At 38.6% G+C, this 24437-nt stretch overlaps 1 long non-coding RNA gene across 2 annotated transcripts in view; it reads left to right on the plus strand.

The window, feature by feature from the left end:
* The first annotated feature begins 1770 nt into the window (after nt 1–1770).
* LOC126808581 (uncharacterized) overlaps nt 1771–24437 on the plus strand; it is a 46920-nt gene continuing 24253 nt past the window's right edge. The window contains exon 1 of one of the 2 annotated variants that reach the window (XR_007674682.2): nt 1771–1926. This is a non-coding gene — a long non-coding RNA (uncharacterized LOC126808581). Of the gene's footprint in view, nt 1927–12143; nt 12336–24437 lie in introns of those variants that run through there. The other variant, XR_007674681.2, reaches the window with a different exon arrangement.

Raw genomic sequence — 24437 nt, forward strand, 5'->3', positions numbered from 1 at the left:
TTGAACCGTTTTATTGTCAAATGAATAAAGAATCCAATCTTTATTTCTTATCGGAAATTATTTCTTTGTGACAAGCATTATAAGGAAAACGATGAAGCTCAGTTCGACCAGGAAAGTCACAAGTATCTTAAGGCAGTGCACACATTTCCCAACTTTACAGAAAATGATTGTTTTGTTCAGTGGCGTGGCCATTCGGAGAGTACTGTATGGGTTCAAGCAATCTGATTACAATGCAGATCTTTATTTCGTTTCGTTTTTTATTAATACTTTCGATGGCCTACACTACATGAAGATCTGACCAGTTGTATTGCGGGGGGGGGGGGGCGTCAGAGGTCATACGTCAGACATTGATTAATCAATCAGCGTTGACTTTTCTAGTGGTTTACTCACAGTTCCGTGCAGAGCCCGCCAAGAACTCCGCGTAACAGACCGTTCCATTGACTAATCCCTCATGTCATCCAGAACACAGGTAATATAACAACTCTTCCAGATCCTAGTGTAGTAAAGACAAGTAAAAGGAAATTTTGAACTATAAAAAACGAAACGAAGTAGGATCTGTGTTTTAATCAGATTGGGGTTCATGTAAATTTTGGAGGTGGTGTAACTCAAGCCTAGTGCCATTATCGAAGACATACTTCTTAATCACAGGCACAGATTCTGTTCATAATGCACAGGAACCGACTAATAAATTCTCCACAATAAAGTCTACCCCCGATTGACCGGGAAAAAGTTATTTAGAAATGTGGCATAAGTTCCAGCTCAATTTTTCGTCATAGGTCACGAGATGTAAACAGCTGGCTAGCTACCCAACCTCGCTAAAAAATCACGTGCCCTAACCTTGATTATTTACATCTCAGCGACCATGACAAAAATTGAGCTGGCCTTAACAAATAGATTTAGCCGTTCCGACGTTTCGATGTATAAGGAAATGTAAGCCGGAGAGAGAGAGAGAGAGAGAGAGAGGGGGAGTTTAAACTTCACTCGACATAAACTACAACCAGGGAATCGAAACCATGCCAATTTACTCATTGACAGACCTTATGATACAATGCACACGCACTAACCATTCGGGTCGATTGGGTGTTACCGATACCTCAATTCTGACATCAGGGTATATAGCAATTTCGCAATTCAAACATCAAAGTCTTAGGCATCTTCAATAGAAGACTTGATCTCGCTTTAACTCCGTATATCTTAACCATTGTTTGACAATTCGATTTTTAAAAAAGCGCCCTATTCAATGTCTATGTCTACATAGAATTAGATCATTTTAAATCTAATACAAACTTTTATTGTTTAGAAAATATGGCTATCAAAATGGTATTCATCTATTTTAAAGACTAAAGTTAATTTGAACAAGTCTGAAATACGTCGATAAAGTAAAGTAAAAAGACCCAGAATAATATTATTGTAAGTTATGGAAGGAGATGATCTAACAGAGTCGTGTGACTGATTGTCTTTTTGCATTTTGTTTTTCACCTACTCGAGAAACGGCTCTAATATTAGTAATCTGAATATACAAAAGGATAAAAGATTATTTGCTTATTTTTTCATATACTGAAGTTAAAATAAATAGGTTGATATGATTACACTGTAGCTCTCTATATTAAGCAGTAAAGAGAGGGAATCGATTATCGTATTGTTGGAATGTTTACTCAATTTTAATCATGAAAGATATCCACGCGGTGGTATTGAACTGGCGTCGCGGTCGTTCTGTTGTTCTTTCCTCGCGCTCCTGCTGCGCGCTGTTACTAGACTTCTTACTTCTGTGCTAACGACCACACCTATGTAAAATTTCTGTCAGTTTTTTTTTAAACTTTGGATTATCATAAAGTCCGGCTTTACGATGTCGGTAATATTATCAGCTTGTAGATCTTCCAAGAAGAATTCCATACAACGAGCGCTGAAAAAGAAAGCTGAAGCTAAGTAAGATATTGTTTTTTGTTTTTCTTAAATTGTTTCACACTGCGAATTTAAAGCAAATCGAGGGGATAAAAAAGTTAAATATCACAGAATCGTAATTTATCCGCCAGTAATCATGCTCGAAAATTACAGAAATATATCTAAAAACACCAAAAATACCCCTCTCCCCCTCCCATAAATTAATCCGCTACCCCTCTCATAAAAAGTCTTCTTTTTAGATTTGTATACAGAAAACTAAGTTAACGGGCGTATGGCTCTATTTCTTAAAGCTTGAAATAGTTCTAAAAGCATATATTAATGTAATATGAATGTATGTAAATGAATTAAGATTCAATTTTTGAAAAAAATATATTGTAATTTCTAATCAGTTATGTTCAGTAAAATACGTAACGTTGCAATTGAACGACAACTGTTTACGCCTGCTTAATCCATTCTACTTTAAAATCGTGTTGAATTATTATAAATTTGTGTCAGATGAATCACGGTAAGAAATAGAAGGTAAGGATTCCAAAAAAAAAAAAAAAAAAAAAAAAAGAATAGCCTTAGAACTGTGGTAGGTGGTAGAGCGGTATTTTCATATTGCAGCTTAATAGAGACGAACAGGAACGATGAGATGACATCGACGGATCAGAGACCGCTCGAAAAGGAGAGAGAGAGAGAGAGAGAGAGAGTATGTCATTTCGGGACTAACATATGGTTTAATTTTATTTCAATAATTCGCTTGCGCGTAGGGGTCTTTAGCAGTGGGAGGAAACCGGAGGACCCGGAGAAAACCCACGAGGTTGGACAGGCGACCCTACTCCTTGTCACGTACAACCGGGGATTCAAAACCAAGGCAGTTGACTCAATGACAGGCCTTATGATACAGCGCGCACGTGTTAACCATTCGCCCCCCCCCCCCGGTTCGTAAAGGAACTAACCGGTATACTACATTGGGATGGGTTTTACACTATAGTACAACACTACAAACACGTTTAAATATATTACACCAATCTGTTTCATAGCGGTAATACGAAAACTTTCTTTTAACTGGCCCTTAAGTTCACGTGCAGTATGGGTCTACGTGTTACGTCACATCATATACGGCGTCGATAACACGAGCATTGTTTACATCGGACAAATTTGTTCGGGCAGAATTGGTGCCTTTTACTCATTTTACGTCGACAGTGAAACACATCTTGATTGAGTGCAAACATCTCAAGTATATTAGATCTAAATACTACCGTTGCCAGTCAGTACGTCAGCTATTTGCTCAACCGGAGCTATATGATAAAGTGCTAACATTTTTAAAAGAGACAAACTTTTATTCTCAATTTTAATTGTATATATTTAATCATGTATATCGTTTTAAATATTTATATATGTAAAGGAATTGATATATTTATTTTTAATTAATATATTTTCTGCGATATTTGTTTTTATTTACATATATAAATTCATTTAAATGTGATATCGTTATAATTTGTCTCGTTAGATTCACCATATGTTTGGTGCAATATAGCCCGGTGGGAGCTGACGTGCCATTAAACATCATTTCATTTCATTTCATTTCATTTTACGTCTTTGCGTACTATTTTATATACCCATTTAAACAAATTAGGAAATATTTTTATCCAGACATACTCCCAACATAATTTAGCATTCTTTTTTTACCTGATCCTGGGACCCACGGAGGCTAAGTGGGTAAGACGCTGGCTCGCTAGTCTGGAGGTCGCGTGTTCGATCCCTGCATTGGCCCAGACAGTTCATCGGGATTTTCCGACGTGATTCCCCCTTGTCAGTGATGCAGGACGGAGGGCCCGACAAGGGCAGCTGTCTAGTCGTTCGGACGGGACGAAAAACCGTGTATACATTGTCATGCACGTAAAAGATCCCTTGACAGTTGGAATTCGATATAAGAGCAGGCCGTAGTGGCGCTGTCCGGGCAAAATTTCCCTCATAGCACACTGTATGGCGTCTGCCCGTCTTCATTAGCCCAGCTCGAAACAGAACAGTAGGACGTTAAACCCCATTTCATTTCTGATCGTGATGTATCCTTCAATATGATATAATGACAGAGTTAAAACGCGCGTACCCTTTTAGAACACCCGATACTACTTAAAACTATAGCAAATGTTACGCCACATATAGCAAAACAGTTGCATATTATGAAACCGAAAGTGGGCGCCATATTACGTCACATAGAGCAAAACTGTTGCATATTATCCTGTACATGTATATGGGTGACTTTTGTGGCTATTTTTTTTATATATTTTAATCTCGACGAACATTTACCATATCTTATCCACAACCTATTTCTTCTTGGCTGACGGAAAAAAAAGGAAGTCAGGCAGATTCAGAATAAACACCTCATAACATTTCTGAATTATTTTGTAAAATTACCTAGCACAACTTGTGTGTAACTATGTACTTAGTGTTGTGCCAAACACACCAGTATATTCTATATATGCTATAATTCATGGTGTAGGGTTTTCTGTATATTATTATTCTATCCTTGATTGGTTTTCGTCATAATTTATTAATTTGTTTCCAGTGGGATTGAGTGCATGTTATTGTTACAAATCAATCTGAACGTACAATCAGATTCGTAGAAGTGATGGGGGTTAACGACCTCTCGACACAAACTAGGTCATTTCGGGTCTAACATAGGGTTCAATTTTATTTCAATAATTCGCTTGGGCGTAGGGGTCTTTAGCCGTGGGAGGAACCCGGAGGACCCGGTAGGACAGGCGACCCTATTCCTTGTCACATACAACCGGGGGATCGAAACCACGCGAGTTGACTCAATGACGCGCTAACCATTCGTCCACCCAACCGCCAAAACTTAAATGTGAAACATTCTGACGAGCAAAGGGAGGCCCACATATTTTTTGGATTTGTTTACGGGACTGGGGGGGGGGGGGGTGATATGTTATTAACGGTTTGTTTTAAAACGAGGGTAAGGAGTTGAATTTGCATTTGTTGTCAGGTTTTGTTGAATATTCGGGATTTTTAGGCGGGTAGATTAGGCGGTAAACGAATGCGTAAAATGGCGTCTTAACCTATAGGTTCCTATGATTTTTTATGTGGAAAAAATCCAGATTGTTAACCTTTTTCTTGTATATTTATCATATAATTGACGAATTGTTTTGACTCTTTATATCTATACGGTCAGCGGATTTTGAAGAAAAATATCCAAAACAATTAGAGGTCAATGCCATCAAATATTATCGGTAATAACGACACGAGAGAATTTCGTGTGTGATTCCAAAGCACAGCAACAGACAATCTGATTAAAAAGTCAGATCTATATTTTTTGATGGCCTGATCTGACCGGTTGTATTAGAAGGCGGCGTCAGAAGTCATACGATCAGCTTTTGATCCAAGACGTCAGACATTCGATTAACCAATCATCGTTAATGTTTCCAGTGGTTCACCCACAGTTCCGTGAACCTCACGCCAAAAACTCGCCGAAATTTTAAACTATAAAAAACGAAACGAAATGGGATCTGTATTTAATCAGATTGAGAAACAGAGTTACCCCCCCTTAAGCTTGACTACCACAAATAGCGGAGTAATGGAACATAATTTATACTGATGTCCGAAAGAAAGTATACACACTAAAAGTATGACTAAGTTTTGTTTCGATTAAAAACATTTGATAAAGCATTACTGAGTTTGTCTCTTGCGTCCAAATTCAACATTTCTAAGCAAAATAAGAATGTGAAACAAATTGACATTCTACCCAAATACCGTATACCATGGAAAATCGACTGAAAATGTTTGCCCCCCCCCCCGCCTAGTAAAGCTAAAATCTTCAAAGTGCGGGGGCATGATTGGTATTTAGAGGGTCAAGATTTCTAAATTTTCGCGTGGAAGAATCCCAGACCCCGCACTAACCCCGCAGTTGCAAAACCTTACAAAATGGTCTGGGCCCTGTTTCTCGAAATCTTAAAGGAGCTAAATCGCTAACATTTGGGACCTAGAAATTGACAAAAGTGGGTCGCAACTCATATAATACTGTAATATGAATGTATATAAACTGATTTACATTCAATGGTTTCCGTTTTTACTCCAATTTCAAATCAGTTGAGTTTGGCGAAATAAGCCAACAGTCTTAAGCGAGTGCAAATTTCTAGCGTCTGGTTATTCCAGTCTACATACGCCGTTTGATTTGGTGCAACGTGTCTAGCCTCGTCCCTCGAGTCTCTTGATACATCTGGGGCTGAAGCGCATTATGGTACACGATTCGTGTACCAATGGTAAAATGTTTATTTTGTCTTAAATATTGGATATCAAAAGCCCATCTTTTTCCGGTAAGATCACAACATGAATGTTGATTTAATTTGACAAATAAATCGTGTTTTCAATGTTGAAGATTTTGGATAATATTGAGTTAGAGACTTAGCTCCTTTAACTAAAGAAAAAATCCAAATTTTAGTAGATACTTCAATTTTGATTGGCTAAGCACTAAAATCAATCTAATATTATCCAATCAAATTACTAAAATTTGGATTTTATCTTAGTTAAAATTTCGTGAAACAGGCCCCAGGGTGTCATGCGGAAGGCTTCTTTTATCTCTGCAGAAGATGACTGACCTTTAAAGTTCAAGTGTATTGTAGGTCTACATGTGCGTTCTTTACATCGGTCGTAGTAACACAAATTGATCCTGACAGAATTGATGCCTTTTACTCATTTTACGCCATCGCGTACTATTTTATATACCCATTTATATTAAATAGGAAATGTTTTTGTCCAGATATACTTCCAATATATTTTTTCTTAATAATTTACCGCCAATCAGCTTGAAATTGACGCATAAATCAGTAACATTTTGATCAATGTATGAAGGATATCTTCTGTTAATAAGTTATACATCGGATGGTGAAATTTATTGAACTTTTACCGAGGTGGCTAAGTGGGTAAGACGCTGTCGCGTGTTCGATCCCTGCATTGACAGAGTGAATGCAACTTATCTGTCAAGATTGAGCTAATACTTCTAGCTCAATCTTGACAGATAAGTTGCATTCACTCTGTCTGGTAATCGTAGGGTTGGATGGCCAAATGGTTAGCCAAATGGTTTGGATTTTCCGGTTGTAGTTGACAAGGAGTAGGGTGGGGGGGGGGGGTTGGATGGCTGAATGGTTAGCGTGCGCGCGCTGTATCATAAAGTCTGTCAGTGAGTCGAGACTGGCGTGGTTTCGAATTCCCGGTTGAACGTGGCAAGGAGTAGGGTCGCCTGTCCAACCTCGTGGGTTTTCTCCGGGTCCTCCGGTTTACTCCCACTGCTAAAGACCCCTACGCGCAAGCGAATTATGTAAATAAAATTAAACCATATGTTAGACCCGAAATGACCTAGTTTGTGTCGAGTGGACGTTAAACCCCATTTCTCTCTCTCTCTCTCTCTCTCTCTCTCTCTCTCTGACAAGGAGTAGGGTCGCCTGTCCATCCTCCTGGGTTTTCTCCGGCTCCTCCGGTTTCCTCCCAATGCTAAAGGCCCTCCGCGCAAGCTAATTATTGAAACAAAATTGAACCATATTTTAGTCCCGAAATGACATAGTTTGCGTCGGGTGGGCGTTAATATCTCTCTCTCTCTCTCCCTCTCTCTCTCTCTCCCTCTCTCTCCCTCTCTCCCTCTCCCTCTCTCTCTCTCTCTCTCTCTCTCTCCCTCTCTCTCTCTCCCCCTCTCTCTCTCGTGTTACAGAAAGCAGACGACTATTTACTTGCAGGCTATGACATCGAAATGGACATGTTTATAAAAAAGGAAAATCTTTCGCAATTGAAATTTGGCATTGTGTTCATTTAAAACCCACCCTAATGAAAAAGAGCTATTATCATTTATCTGTACGTTTTCATTAGCCCGATAGGAGCTGAAAAGTAGGTCGTAAAACCCCAATTCATTTCATTTCACAACTGTCGTCCACAAATAAAACGAAGGATCCAAATCCTGTATAAATATTATTCTACTTTGTATACTACATCTATTAAATATTGAAGATATATTAAATATTAAAAAAATATATTGAAACATAAATCTATTACCGGATGTCCATTGTCGACACATTATTTCGTTTAAGTAAACAGCCAGATATTGGTAGTCATTTTGAATTGCTAGTTTTAGAACGCCATTGTTTTAGCCACTTAAGCTCAATTTAAAGAGGCATTTTTAGTTTGGCTGGCTATCGCCATTAACCAGTAAGACGACTATCTTCTAATTCATTTGTGTTGACCAACTTCGTGGGTTTTCTCCAGGTCCTCCGGTTTGCTCCCACTGCTAAAGACCCCTACGCGCAAGCGAATGATTGAAATAAAATTGAACTGTGTGTTAGTTCCAAAATGATCTAGTTTGTGTCGAGTGGACGGTAAACCCCATCTCTCTCTCTCTCTCATTTGTTTGACTATACAATTAGACAGGACATGTTCATAATTATTATACTGTGTGAGATTAAACCCAAATGATCACCTAGTCATATATATTTTACCCTATCATCGTCATAGCAGAGATGGTATTTCTAAGTAAGAACTAGGACAACAAATTCTGAAGATTGTTTGCTAGACCCAGCAGTGAATCTACCATGAAAAAATTAGTCCTGTAACTTAACCACATGATTACCTTCGTGTGATATACTCTCTTTAAATGTAAATCTTTTAGTTGAGATTTGTTGTACCTTTGTCCTGATCCGTCTTCTCTCAGTGAAAAGTAATGAACCATCTTCTGTTAGAGACAGATACAGGCGTGTTTCTATTAAAAAAACCCCGTACTTCTAGAGGTAAGGGGTACAAAACGCCTTCTGTGGGAGGTAGGCATCCAGTATGACACTGATATGAAGCACCATTTATTAGATAATGGTACTAAAACATCTTCTATCAGAGGAAGGTACCGATAATGGTACTGGGGCATCTTCTATCTGAGAAAGGTACCGATAATGGTACTGAGGTATCTTCTATCAGAGAAAGGAACCGATAATGGTACTGGGGTATCTTCTATCAGAGAAAGGAACCGATAATGGTACTGGAGCATCTTCTATCTGAGAAAGGTACCGATAATGGTACTGAGGTATCTTCTATCAGAGAAAGGTACCGATAATGGTACTGGGGTATCTTCTATCAGAGAAAGGTACCGAGAATGGTACTGGAACATCTTCTATCAGAGAAAGGAACCGATAATGGTACTGGGGTATCTTCTATCAGAGAAAGGAACCGATAATGGTACTGAGGTATCTTCTATCAGAGAAAGGTACCGATAATGGTACTGGGGTATCTTCTATCAGAGAAAGGAACCGAGAATGGTACTGGAACATCTTCTATCAGTGAAAGGTACCGATAATGGTACTGGAACATCTTCTATCAGTGAAATGTACCGATAATGGTACTGGAACATCTTCCGTCAGAGACAGGTACTGATAATGGTACTGGAACATCTTCTATCAGTGAAAAGTACCGATAATGGTACTGGAACATCTTCTATCAGTGAAAGGTACCGATAATGGTACTGGAACATCTTCTATCAGTGAAAGGTACTGATAATGGTACTGGAACATCTTCTATCAGTGAAAGATACTGATAATGGTACTGGAACATCTTCTATCAGTGAAAGGTACTGAGAATGGTACTGGGGCATCTTCTATCAAAGAAAGGTGGCGAGACGAATGGTACTGGGACATCTTCTATCAGAGAAAGGTACCCAGAATGGCACTGGGACATCTTCTATCAGTGAAAGGGAGGTATTGAATCTCATATGAAAGAAAGGGGTACTGTACGACTTTCAGTAAAATGCAAAGGTCTTCGAAAAGGGTATATTGAATAGTATATACTGATCTGTCTTTTGTGAAATGAATCATCTTGTATTTCAGCACTTCGCCGTTTCCTTTTTGTGAAACGTACTGGGTCATCTGCTATCATAGAAAAGTTTTTAAATGTCTTATATGGAAGATATGAACGCAGCTGTCTTCCTGGATTCTTACGGATAAAGGCAATAAATCGTCTTTTATCAGAGAAATGTACCGAATCGTCGTCTTCTATTCACAGAACAATAATAAACCCTTTTGCATCATCTTTGGACATCTTTATATCTTCTCTGGCAATTACGGAGCCACTGTGGCTGAGTGGGTCGCTAGTCTGGAGGTCACGTGTTCGATCCCTGCATTGGCCGAGGAAGTTGATCGGGATTTTCCGGCGTGGTTTCCACTTGTTAGAGGCGCAGGACGGAGAGCCTGACAAGGACAGTTGTCTAGTCGTTCGGATGATATGAAAAACCGTGGTCCCGTGTACACATTGGAGTGCACGTAAAAGATCCCTCTGCAGTTGGAATTCGATATAAGAGTAGGCCATAGTGCCTCTGCGCGCGAAAATTTTTCCCTCATAGCACACTGTATGGCGTAGGCCCGTCTTCATTAGCCCAGTCGGGACAGAACAGTAGGACGTTAAACCCCATTTCATTTCATTTCTCTGTCAATTAGTAGCTGATAGTACTATATTTGGATGTGCAGTTATCCTACAGTGTCTAGGGCGTTGGATGGTCGAATGGTTAGCACGCGCGCGCTGTATCATAAGGTCTGTCATTGAGTCAACTGGCGTGGTTTCCATTCCCCGGTTGTACGTGACAAGGAGTAGGACCGCCTGTCCAACCTCGTGGATTTTCTCCATCTTCCTCCGGTTTCCTCCCACCGCTAAAAACCCCTACGTACAAGCGAATTGTTGAAATAAAAATAAACCATGTGTTAGTCCCGAAATGACCTAGTTTGTGTCGAGTGGACGTGAAACCCATTTCTCCTCCCCCCCTCTCTCTCTCCAGTGTCTTAAGTTACCAACACAATCTTCCAAGTCATTGTTTTCTTTTAGACTCAGCCGGGCTCGACCAACCGACAATACGACTGATTGAATAGATTGTACTGAACCATACCTAATCAATCAGTCGTTCTGTTTGAATCATGTCTGTTAAAGAAATGTATTACTGTAGCTACTTACACCAAAACCACACATCAGCGCAATATCCTTGACAACTGCAATGTGTATATTGGCATTTTGTTTCATATAAAGTGAAAGAAATGCGGGCTTTAATGGCAGGGGAAATGAAGTACAATTCTTTTGTCACTTAAGCTTATTGTTTATTCAACAGAATTCAGGGATGTCTGCACTTAAGACAATCTGTAAGAGTAAGTAGGCTGTATTAGTTTAGACCGTCGCCTCTACAATAAGTTCGTTGGGATGTTCTACAGAAAAAATGATCTATTCCATATTAAATTGATCAACAACTCAAATTCAAATAGAAGTAGCCACTGCCATGGCTTCTGGTTATTCCTGTTACCATTGGCCTATTGATACACTTCCGCCTTCATCAGCCCGGAATATGCATAGATCGAGGACTTTAACCCCCATTGCTAGGCTGACTTTCCAAGTAAGATGAAAAACAGTAAGCATACCCTACCCGGTAATGATTAGTGCACCACAACCGTAACTGGTACCCCCCCCCCCACCTCGGGATAAAGGCCACCAGCAGAGTCACTAGCGAAATTGAAATTCTAGATATCCGACTAGATTATGTAGGTGCATTCACTATTGAGCATATTAGCTCATTTCTATCGTCATGGCTTGGACTTGGATTGCAGAGTTCGAAGGCAATTGGTAAACGGCAACCCCCGGGATAAAGACCACCAGCAGAGTTACTAGCGATCCCACCCTATGATGTAGGTGCATTCATTATTGAGCATATTAGCTCTGCCATTTCTATCGTCATGTTAATTGATATGACCATTTTCCGCGGTTCTAATAATTTAATCCCGGTCAAATAAACAGAACAAGGTATAACTCGCCATTTTCTTTGTTTTCTTTCGTGTAAACAAGAAATTCTATTCTTATTTATTGACAGCTTTGTCATTCATTGTATCAATGTCACATTTAATGAGCAAATAGCGTGCTAAGAGGAAATAATAAATAAAAACTGTATTGTCAGACTTCCATGACAAAAGACAGAGAGAGCCCCAGACAAAATGGCCGTCAAATATTCTTTTCAGCAGACGAGTCAAGACTTTTCGTGTTTTTATTGCAAAACATGCAACAGTTATCGGAAGGAGAAATTTGCTTTAACATTTAATGCAATTGATTGTATATAAATGAAGTAGTGGTTCACGATCGTAAACTAGCCATTACCGCGCTATTGATCTGTAGTTGGTTCCAGAGAGCGTGGTAGCGTAGCAACGTTTGCTAGACTATTGTAGGCCGTATTGAACAAAGATTAGCGGTTGGTTGTTGATGTGGAAGTCTATTGAGGGAATAGATAGATAGATAAACACATAGGGTGACCAGATACACGTCCGTCTAGAGAATACCGAAAATATAAAAGACAAAATGTCGGTAATGCTAACAGCGTGTAAGGATGCTGTGAATGGCAAACGAGCGTTAGAACGTGCACTGAAGAAACGTATGGAAAGGAAGTAAGTCATTTTGATGAAATACTCTTAATTTTAAATGGACGATTTGAATAGATTTACGCTGACAATAGAGAAAATCTCCACGCATCACACTAACACGATAGACAAAGATGGCGTATTAAAGATTTACCTGGGCCTATATTATGAACTTGATTTAGGTCTAGCTCACCTTGCCTTGTTAACAGCTTCATCAATAGAATTGATATTGAGACTGATTGACTGTCTGGTTGTTATTCTTATCAGAAAGTATTTGAATGATTGTCAATGAAAGACGATTGAGTTTAAATGTTTCTGTTATGACCATATTCAAAATGGCGAATCCGGTATGTTTCCATCGAAGGCCTATTTGTTTTAGTTTTAATGGCGACCCAGTGGTAAATTAGAGGATGGGATAGGAGATAGCTTAAATCAAGGCCTATTCCTTTTAGTTTTAATGAGGGCCCAGTGATAAATTAGAGGATGGGTAGGGGGTAGCTTGAATCAAGGCCTACTGGTTTTAGTTTTAATAAGGATCCAGTGGTAAATTAAAGGATGGGATAGGTGGTAGCTTGAATCAAGAATCTAAAGTAATTTTAAATTTGTTAGGAAGTATGTCTAAGACTATGATATCAAATGACGCTTTCAGTCTTTTACTTCTTCCTACTGTATCAACCAAAGTCTTCGTCTAGTATGTACCACATTTACATCCACACAGCAGCTTCATGGGCTCGACGACAGCAACTCGTCACAATCTAGGAGTTATTGTCTAACAAATGTTGTTTTATTATTGTATTTTGGACTGATACCAAAATAGTATCACTTACAAGAACACTACACAACACAGACGAGAGTGACACTTGAACATGTATACCTATTGAGCAGTTGCCATACAGTCTCCTAACAAACTGGAGTCTTTTAATTTTAGCGACTTCTTTAATGAAAATATAAAAATTGTTACGAACTTTGACTTCATCCGTCTGCAATCAAAGAAGGGGTAGATGTATCAGTGAATGGAAGACCCCCGCCACACCCATCCACCTACACCACATGGCTGACAGTCAGTACCCTCCCTCTTTCCTCAGCAGGGGGGTCGAATGGTTAGCGCGTACGCGCTGTATCATAAGGTCTATCAATGAGCCAATTGGCGTGGTTTCGATTCCCTGGTTGTACGTGACAAGGAGTAGGGTCGCCTGTCCAACCTTATGGATTTTCTCCAGGTCTTCTGAGGGTTTCGAGCTCCAGTGGTAATGTACAAAGACAAATACACCTCATAGGTCAATTTGGAACTAATTAAAAGTGATTGATTCACAAACGACAAAAAAATGTTGAAAAAAAAACCATGTAGAATGAACTTGGCAGCCACAAACTACTTCGTATTTCAACGAACATAATTGATTAGAAATTACAATACGGCTCGCTATTATAAAATGATTTTGAATTTAGTTTTCTCTGATAAAAAACATTCAATATTGCCACCTTTTTCCTAAGTCCAGTGTTGTCATCTTATAGACAACGTTTAGTACAGTTCTCCTAATGGAAGAACTACAGTGTTGTCATCTTTTAGAAGATGTTTAGTACTGTTCTCCTAATGGGAGAAGTCCAGTGTTGTCATCTTATAGTCGACGTTTACTACAGTTCTCCTAATGGAAGAACTCCATTGTTGTCATCTTTTAGAAGATGTTTAGTATTGTTCTCCTAGTGGGAGAAGTTAAGTGTTATCATCTTTTAGAAGATGTTTAGTACAGTTCTCCTAATGGGAGAAGTCCAGTGTTGTCATCTTATAGACGACGTTTAGTGCTGTTCTCCTAATGGAAGAGGTCCAGTGATGTCATCTTATAGACGACGTTTAGTACTGATCTCCTAATGGAAGAACTCCATTGTTGTCATCTTTTAGAAGATGTTATCATTCTACATAAGATGTTCAGTACTGTTCTCTGTTATACTACGTTTAGTACTTTTCATTGTTGTCATCTAATAGAAGATGTTATCCTTTTACATAAGATGTTCAGCTCTGTTCTCTAATGGAAGACATTTAGTGATGTCACCATGTGGAAGATGTTCAGTTTTGCGCTCTTACAGAAGATGTTCAGTACTATTCTCTGTAACAAGATGTTTGTTGGCGTTCTCTAATGTAGTACTATCGGACGTCCTTCCTTAATGTGTTTGTTTTCTTCGTGATTGTAATATATAACACTACAGGTTAAATGGTTCCTATTGTTAAGCTGGAATGGCATCGAAGGTCCATCGTTCCCAACAAAGAATAGCTGCTCGGAAGACCTGGGTGAGCTCTGACCAGTCTCGCTCATCACCCTCCTTTATAACCCCCTTATTTCCGCACGTATTAGATTTCCATCCGAAATATGGAATAAACCTCTCCATTTCTCAAGACCGTGTGTGTGTGTGGGGGGGGGGGGGGTGAACATTACCTTATTTGGTCTACCAACCATACGTTAATAAACAGACAGAATTTGATGGGTATTGTGACAATGGCTATGATTTTACCAAAATATCACTGTTTTTTTATATATGAATATATCATTCACGTTCATAAAGTACGTGTGATTTGACTCTATAGAAAGAGTGAAGCAACAATTTTTCAAAGACCCAATAATGTCTTAAGGACGAAAGTGCTACACTAAAGGAAGACGTGGGGTTGGATGGCCGAGTGGTTAGCTCGTGCGCGTTGCATCAGAAGATCTGTCATTTAGTCAACTGGTTTCGATTCCCCGGTTGTACGTGACAAGGAGTAGAGTCGCCTGCCCAACCTTGTGGGTTTTCTCTGGGTCCTACAGTTACGTCCCACTGCTAAAGACCTCTACGCCCAAGCGAATTATTGAAATAAAATTGAACCATATGTTAGTCCCGAAATGACCTAGTTTGTGTCGAGTGGACGTTAAACCCTATTTATTTTTCTCTCCCCTCTCTCTTTAATGGAAGACGTTCAGTGCTGTCACCATATGGAAGATATCATCATTGATCTCCGTTGTTTAGTACTGTTATCCAATGGATTGTAATCGTGCAGGTGGTCTTGCAGATGGTCTTCAGTGCTGACCTAGCTCTTATAGATGATTTTACAGTCTTACGGAAGATGTTCAGTATTATTCTCTGCTACAAGTTGTTTAGTACTGTTCGTAAAATTCTCAGGTACCCGAGATGAAAAAATAACTAAATATTTACTAAAAATCATCAGTGCGGTTTTGATGGTCTAGAACCAAAGCCCATTACAATAATATTCCCATCGCTCAACACCGTGTACAGGTTAGCAGTATTAATTTCTTAATGATCCTCTACAATTTAAAGTTTCATTTGCTTATATGAAGCCACTTGTATCATCTGGTACCCTGTGAACTCGGGAACAATGATCATCCGGTAGACAGACAATCTCTCTCTATACAGACTCCTATACAATAATTTACATCGTGTCGTCGTCAATGTTTAAATTGATTTTTGTTCAAATAAACTTTAGCATTTAAAATCTCTTCAATATAACTAAAAGATTTTTTTATGCCAAGTATGACATTTCCTTATCAAAATACAAACGTTCTTTCTCAAGTAGGCTTCAGTGTCTTTATAGAGGTTGGTTTTACAAGAATGTCTTGTACTGGTGTACCTACATGTACATCATGGCTGTTGAAGTAGACCTATTTTTCTTTCTAGGTTTGTTATTGCTTTGGGTCATTGTAAAGTTTTGCATCCTTGTCGAATTGACATTTTCGCGGGGTGTCTATTTCCGGAACACCTGATATCACCTGACCGTGACGTCATATGTGAGCGGTTTATTGAAGCTAGCACCTCGATTCAGTTTGACATTTCAGATTGTCAGTGCTGTATTCGTTCACTGTTGTTATCCCGTATCGAACGCAGTTACGAGAGGGATATTGAAATGGGGCCCCGTCCGTTCGTCCGCCCGTCTTTCCGTTCTTATTTTAATTTCATACATCTCTCATAATGGGCTAATAAAGACGGAAAATCCGTTCAAGATATCTTTATGAACCGTATTGCAGTAGTTGAAATAAAATTTAGATTAGTTGTCTCGTGATGTTGATGACCGAGTTGTTGAGTTTTGTTAATTACTATAAGCAGTAAACCGAATGAGCCATTTCACGAATAACATTTTTCGTTAAGTTTATTTACTACGACCGTGTTGGCTTGACATTCGTTAGATGTCAATTTTCTAATGGTGTAAAGAGAATGACACAGTAAGCATTTAAAGCATTCTTTAAACATACATTATGCAAGAGCTACATCTGCCTATTGAAGGTCTTTCTTTAGGCCTGAAATGTTATCTAAATTTTTAATTAGACATTTATTAACATGACAAGACCATAATCAACTCTCGATGACATATTCTGTGTTAGATTTTCACTGGATTTGAATCCGATCTGCTGCTCAACACTCATTGACGATTAAATCCAAAAATGAATAATCAAGACTATGATTTTTTTTTATCGTACCGACTTTAGTAATCATGATCAAGGCTAGGCCTAAAATTCAAATGCTAATATCTCGGCTCAGAGTGAGCAATGTAACTGAAATTTTCACAAATTGCCTTTACATTGTTTATTTTTAAAGGGACAATAACACTCTTGCTGGCTTGAAAGCTCCAGAAAATAAATAATATCTCTATCTAAGTACTAGATGTGTCAGTGTCCTACCTGTTGCGTAAATTATCCATTACATCCTATTTTACTTGTCCAGAGGGTTCGAAAATATTTTTAAATCGAAGTTTCATTTGAAAAGGTTTACGTTAGACGTTTCAAACCATTATGTTGAATTTTTCAAAATTTTTAAATAAGGTGTGTTAAGATGAAAATTGTATCATCAATTAATTGAAATATTCTAAAATAGTACAATTTGTTGACCAGAATAAAGATTGGGACATATTATTCAGTTACAACAAGAGTGGTATTGAGCCTTTAACTATTATAGTGAGAACTACTAGCTCTTTATCTAATCTTCCATAATGTATCTTTAAATATTACAATCAGTATGATCAATATACTATGATTCATCAATAAACTTTAAAATAAATTTGTCCATGTTATAATCTATAAAAATAGAGATAAAATCATGAGTATTAAAGGGGAAGACCAACGATTTTCAATAAGGTTTCCATAAATAATAAATATATATTTAGAAATAATCCCTCCTATAACATATGCAAAAAATAATTTGCAAGCGAGAAATTAATTTTTATCAATACCGGAAGTGACGTAGTTGGTTCGACACGCTCACTGGTCACTATAGTAAACATACAAATTTGGAGCAAGTTTAGCGCTGTATTTTGTGATCGTTTCGCCGTTTGGCAAAAAATCTGATGAAAGGTAATCTTTATTAGGATATTAAGAACAAGAACTTACGGTGTTTTGAAGGTATAATATACAACGCGTTTGTGTAAATTAAGTTTCTAAACTGGACACTGTGACACAATTTAAGCCACATGGCTAATTGTTTACATCACGTGATAGCTGGCACGTGACAGATATTAACCGAACACAAATTGGACCCTTGCCTATAAGGACCTAGGATGGAAGCCCCCCCAATCAAGAATTGCTTCCGCCGGCCCTGCGATGAAAAAGATAAAAGTGATTTAAACACTGGTTTAATAACATTTTAAATTACATTTCGTCCTTCTTGTTTTAAAATGTTAAAATGTTATTAAATTATATACATATACTCTTTAAAAAAAGAAACGCGATGTGACATTTCGTCATCGGTATACTCGTTGTAACAGGAAACAAACTGTTCTCCAATCTTGCTGTGGCCATACCCTCTGTGTCTGAACCCATTTAAGTCGGATTTCACGGTGTCAGCGTAATCCAAAACAGCAGCTCTAACGGGGCGTCTGGCTCGTAATCCGGTTTCACGTAGGCGTTTAACGGACTGTCTGGTCTGAGATTCTATGCCGCCCAGGAATTGCTGCTGGCGTAGATGTCGCTGTTTAGAACCGTTTTCGCAAATGACATAACCGGATGTGACGATCCAGGGCAGATGGGGGTTACTCGTGTTTGGCCTGAGCTTGGGTGGCCACGTGTTGAACTTCGCTGTCGGTAACTATCCGAAAGGCGAGAAATGGTTCTCTGGGTAACATTCAGCAGTCTGGCTACATCTGTCTGGGATTAACCTGCTTGTAACCGACCAATATCATTGTTGCATTGGTCCTCGTTCAGATGTGGCATCACTTGGCTCGTTGAGTGATTACATGTTGAACTGATTTTGAAACCGAGAACCCTAGGATTTTAAAGACCTTAGATTTAGGTTCCATGCGAAAAGTTCGCGAAGTTGTTGAACTCATGTGTCTTGGTGACCTCGTTCAAATAAAAAAAATGTTGAAAAATGGGCCGTGCGTTTGTTTTTTTGAAGGGTATATATTAATGCCTGAAGAGCCGATATCGCGGTGAAAACGTTAGTATAAAAATGTAGTTTTATTTTGCCATCTTTAATTTCAATTATATATTACCAAAGAGCAGCTTTAATCAACTATTCTAATATGTATATATATATATATCTTTGTCTATGACGTACAGAATGATATATATATATACTTCAGATCAATATGTTTATAGTCAAGGGCTCGGTATAAATCATTTTATTTTCTTCTTAATGTAATTTGCTTCTATTATTAGAAACAAGTTACATTAAGACGAAACTTGCTTCAATTATTAGGGGCCACGGTGGCTGGGTGGGTAAGACGCTGGCTCGCTGTCCTGGAGGTCGGGTGTTCGATCCCTGCATTGGCCGAAAATGTTCGTCCAGATTTTCCGGCGTGGTTCCCCCCTTGTCAGTGATGCAGGGCAGAGGGCCTAACGAGGACAGCTGTCTAGTTGTTCGGATGGTACTAAAAACCGAGGTGACGTGTACACATTGGCATGCACGTAAAAGATCCCCTGACAGTTGGAATTCGATATAAGATAGGCCGTAGTGCCGCTGCCCCGACAACATTTCCCTTATAGCACACTATATGGCGTATGCCCGTCTTCATTAGCCCAGTTTGGAGCAGAACAGTAGGACGTTAAACCCCATTTCATTTGCTTCTATTATTAGATATCGAGAGTTGCGGTGGTTCAGTGAGTAACTAACCAGAAGGTCCCATGTTCGATCCAACAAAGTTCTTCGGGATTTTCCGGAAAGGTTCCCAATTTCCGTGGTGCAAGGCGGAGGTTCCGTATGAACTTTGGCGTACAGGTAAAAGAACCCTTGGCAGTTGTTATTCCACCACCAAACCCACCTCCATCACCACCCCTTACACTTCATTTATTAAAAGGGCTTTTTAGAATTTCCTAAGATGTAATTAAAACGCAGCAGTAACTTGCAAATTGTATTAAGCAAGAATTCCACATACGACTCCTTAATCGACCTGCAAAGTAAGCGCCACCCGATTACCCAATTAAATATGCATTAAGTAAGAGCTAAATATGTCTATTGCAGGTCTTTTTTTCTGGTTTCAAATCTTATATAAATTATTTTCTAAAACATTTATTCCCATGACAACCCTATAATCAATTGTCCCAGTACATAGAATGGCCGACATTTAAATGGATTTAAATATCCGTCGTAAGATTTGAATATCCGTAAGATTTGAAAAATTAACGATAAAATGGATAAGCGAGTCTATAGTCTCGGGTGTCAAGTACCGTTACTACAATGATAAACGATCTACGCTAATCTTCAAACATTGATAACTTCGCCCAGAATAAAGTAATTCGAATGAGATTTTCAATATATTCATTTTGTTCTATTTTGGAACCTTTATCTAAATCTTACATAATGCATCTTTAACTAGCTACTCAATTAAAGATGCATTATGCAAGAGGTAAATCTGGCACAATCGGATTAAAATACATTTCGTTTATATTTCGTTTCGTTTTTTTATACTTTCAATGGCCTACAATACATGAAAATCTGACCGGTTGTAGCGATAGGTCGCGTCAGTGCGGCGTTTGACCCATGACGTCAGACATTTGATTAACCAATCAGCATTGATGTTACTAGTGGATTACCCACAGTTCCGTACAAAACACGGCTAATCTCTCACACCATTCAGAACATGTCAATGATTAGAACTCTTCAGATCCTAGTGTAGTAAAGACAAGTAAAACGAAATACTGAACTATAAAAAACGAAACGAAATAGGATCTGTGTTTAACCAGATTGCAACTGGCATGACGTCATCATTACCAGGACAATGACGACCGGGGTCAAATCGGGTGAGTAAGGTGGATAGTCAATGGGTTCGAAGCCACAATCATGGATTGCTGACATAGCAATCATCGATTTATCAACAGAACATTGTCTTGGTGGAACAGGATGCCTTTAGTAAGCCCCGTCTTCATTAGCCCAGTAGCACGTTAAAGTCCATTTCATCCTTTAGTAAGGATTCCCTGTAGCTTAGCTTTGATAGCTTCAAGCAACTGTCTCGGTTAGCCCAATATCTTCCATTGATAGTCTGGCCTTTTTCAAGATAGTCAATCAGCAGAATACCCTTGAAATCCAAAAAGATTGAAGTCATCACCTTTCCAGCAGAAAGAACCGATTTGTCTTTTTGTTGAGCTAGCGACTCCGGGTGCTTCCATTGTTTAGACTGAATTTTGGATTCTGTTTGAAAGTGATGGATCCATGATCTCATTCAGGGTTACAAATCTAGCCTGCTTCAAAATGGCGCAGGAATGTCAGGAATCTGACACGTTTTTGATCCGCAGTCAAGAGTTTTAGCACCCATCTTGCAAAACCTTTTGTCATTCCTAACTCGTTGGTGATAATGTGCTCAACCGGCTCATTAGAGACTGGGAATATGTCGAGTGGTCAGTCATCACCATGCCATGAACCCGGCCCGGGAAATGTTTTCTTAAATGGTTGCTGTTGATGACCTCAGAGGACGCGGGTCATCGTCAAGACTCTCTCTGCCACGCTTAAATTCCGCAGACAACTGCTTTACTGTGTAAAAGGAGGGGTATCATCTTCTAAAGTGGGGACCATGTTGACTTGTATCTGTGTTGGGGTTAGTCCTTTCCATTGCAGGTACTTGATGACTGCCTTACAGTAAGTTTTGTCCATTTCTGGTGATTTCAGTGGGTTCACGTTGTTACGAAGACAATAATAACATTACAGTTGAATAAAGATTACCTCATAAATACTATATTTATGATATAAGAACACTCTAACCCTAACCCCAACCTCGTTGGTTTTCCCCGGGTTCCCCGGTTTCCTCCCACTGCTAAATACCCCTACGAGCAAGCGAATTATTGAAATAAAATTGAACCATTTGTTAGTCCCGAAATGGCCTAGTTTGTGTCGAGTGGACGTCAAACCCCATTCCTCGCTCTAACCCCAACCTAACCCTAAAACTGCTGCGGTTACGAATAACACATTTCGTTATAAAAAAAATACCAATGACGCAATGAAAACACCACTGATCCTACATAAACAGGAGAGTAAAATAAAAATCAAATGAAATCATTCGACAAAATTAAGCAACATCTAAGTAAACGTGGCGAATCTTTATAAGACATTGTTATTCTATTAAACAATCAATACTAATCTATGCCATGGTAACTATTATTTAATATGCACATGGATCAAACCGGTACCAAGCATCTCACATATAGGCCTACGTCATGTCGATTTTTATATTTGTAAAAAGTTACTTATTTCGATTTTTAAGATGCAAAGACTTCCTGTCTCTGAAGATAACAAGCAAGTTTTTCTTCTACAGTATTGGAATCAATGGGAATGTAGAGAGATATTAGGACTTCTACTGGCTGAAAAGTTCTGAGCCAATCTGCAAAAGACCTATACAAAGCCGATGGTTTCCATTTATTTTTCTACATCTTCCACTGGGTGCCGGTCAGGAAGGAATTTTCTTCGGGCAGCCCAAAAAAGTCGTTCACAGCTGACATGACGTCATCATTACTAGGAAAATGACGCCGACTGGTTCCTTTTTCATTTTTGGAAACGGGTCTCATCCACGGTTACAAATCTGACCAGAAATTTATCAGGATCTTCAAAAGGTGCAGACTGTCACGGGGCGTCAGAAATCTGACACGTTCTGTGTAATACCATGGGTCTTTCGTCAGACGTGAAGAGCAGCCGACCCAAATCCGGTCGCCACATCCTACGTACGACCCATGCATTGTTTTTACTACATATTTTAGTAGCCTTGTGATCGTCTAGAATTTGTCTCTAGCTGTCTTTGCTTCCCCTTCACATTGTGTATTTACTTCTTACTGTTTTCTTAAGACGTTTGTCTTTCCAGGAATAACAATGCAACAGTTCGTTTTTACATTTTATATATCATAGCTGCTTACATATGGTACAATGCATAATAGAATAAAGTCATTCTCTAAAACCCCACCCAGCCAGACTCGCTGGGCGAGTCTACTGATAGAAATTGCTACATCTTTTCCCTTTTGGAATCAAGCTGCTGTCTAGCGACGTCTCACAAGTATGATAGTTTTGTAGCTTTGGGTTTTGGACCTTCAATTATCTAATTGGTCAGATATGATGTAAATAGGTATAGAGATTGGTTACACAAACTGAATGATGCAATCGTTAATTTCCTATCATGTGTAATACATGATATTCTTATTCCCACAAAACCAGCTAATAGAAATTGCTACATCTTTTCCCTTTTGGAATCAAGCTGCTGTCTAGCGACTTCTCACAAGTATGATAGTTTTGTAGCTTTGGGTTTTGGACCTTCAATTATCTAATTGGTCAGATATGATGTAAATAGGTATAGAGATTGGTTACACAAACTGAATGATGCAATCGTTAATTTCCTATCATGTGTAATACATGATATTCTTATTCCCACAAAACCAGCTAATGTTTACCAAATTATAACTCTTTTTTATGTAACCACCTATCACTCATTCGCTAACTTGATTTTAGTACAAATACTACATAACATGTGAATCTAATAACTTGCCAAAGATATTAATTAATACAATATAATGCCATCAATAAATTCAATAGCACAAATTCTACAAAAAGCGTTACATCTAATCCGCAGTCAAGAGCTTTGGCACCCATCTTGCAGAAACTTTTGTCATCCCCAACGCGTTGGTGATAATGTGCACAACACTTTCATGAAAGATGCCCACAACGCCTGCATTATGTCGAGTGGTCGATCAGCCATCACCATTCATGCACCCAGGTAATGTTTTCTTGAATGGTTGCTGTTGAGAGGCTTTACGACCCACTGGCAAAATTGTTATTATCTTTGTTGTTTTGGGTTTCTGCTGGGCAGTTGGCAGTTGACACTCCACCCATTTATTCGAAGATCATTAAAGACACATTGGTTAAGACTTTCATAAAGAGTTGGCCATTCGTCCTATAATAATTCAAAAAATAAAAGATGATAAAAAACGAAAATATTGAAAATTTCAGTCAAATTACTTTATTCTGAACGGAGTTGTCACCGTTGGAAGTTTGGACTAGAAATAGGCACCAATCGTTTGATTGGCAGACAATAACTCCACCTACATATTCTCGATTATCAAGTAACATTCTCTTGGTAGGCCTTTCATCGGCTGTCTCCGGTAGTGATGTCAGTGACTAACGGTAAACGTTAGCTTGGTTGACCATTTATTGATTTAATTTTAAATAGACGACTGTTTAAATCCAAGCCACCCGGGGGTCTACAGAGTTGATTTTGAGCTTGTCATGTACATAAAGGTCTAATTAGTAATTTCTATAATACCTGAAGTTTAAAGAAAGGCCACCTGTAATAGGCAGATTTAGTTCTGGTATAATTTATGTTAAAGCGCCCATTTACACGGATCGCAATAAGATTGACCGGGACCCAGTAACCAACATGTTACTACGTAAATATATTCCACCATATTGTTTGTTTGTTATGTTTCTTGTCTGGTGGTGTTTGTTTAATCCAGTTATATTGATGATAAACAAAAACCATTAACACTGACGAATAAAAACAAACAACCTTGCTTTATCGATTCATGCTTAACACATATTCCGTGAACGTTTACAGCGTAGAAATTGAACAATAAAACCTTGAACACATTCAACGTCAAAATATTAAAATCCGTTAATTTTCCGATAACCTGATTTAGATTATATCTTTATTTCGTTTCGTCTTTTTGGTTCTGAATACAAAATGTGGAA

This window comes from Patella vulgata, chromosome 1 (assembly GCF_932274485.2).
Source record: "Patella vulgata chromosome 1, xgPatVulg1.2, whole genome shotgun sequence".
In the NCBI taxonomy this organism is placed as follows: domain Eukaryota; kingdom Metazoa; phylum Mollusca; class Gastropoda; family Patellidae; genus Patella; species Patella vulgata.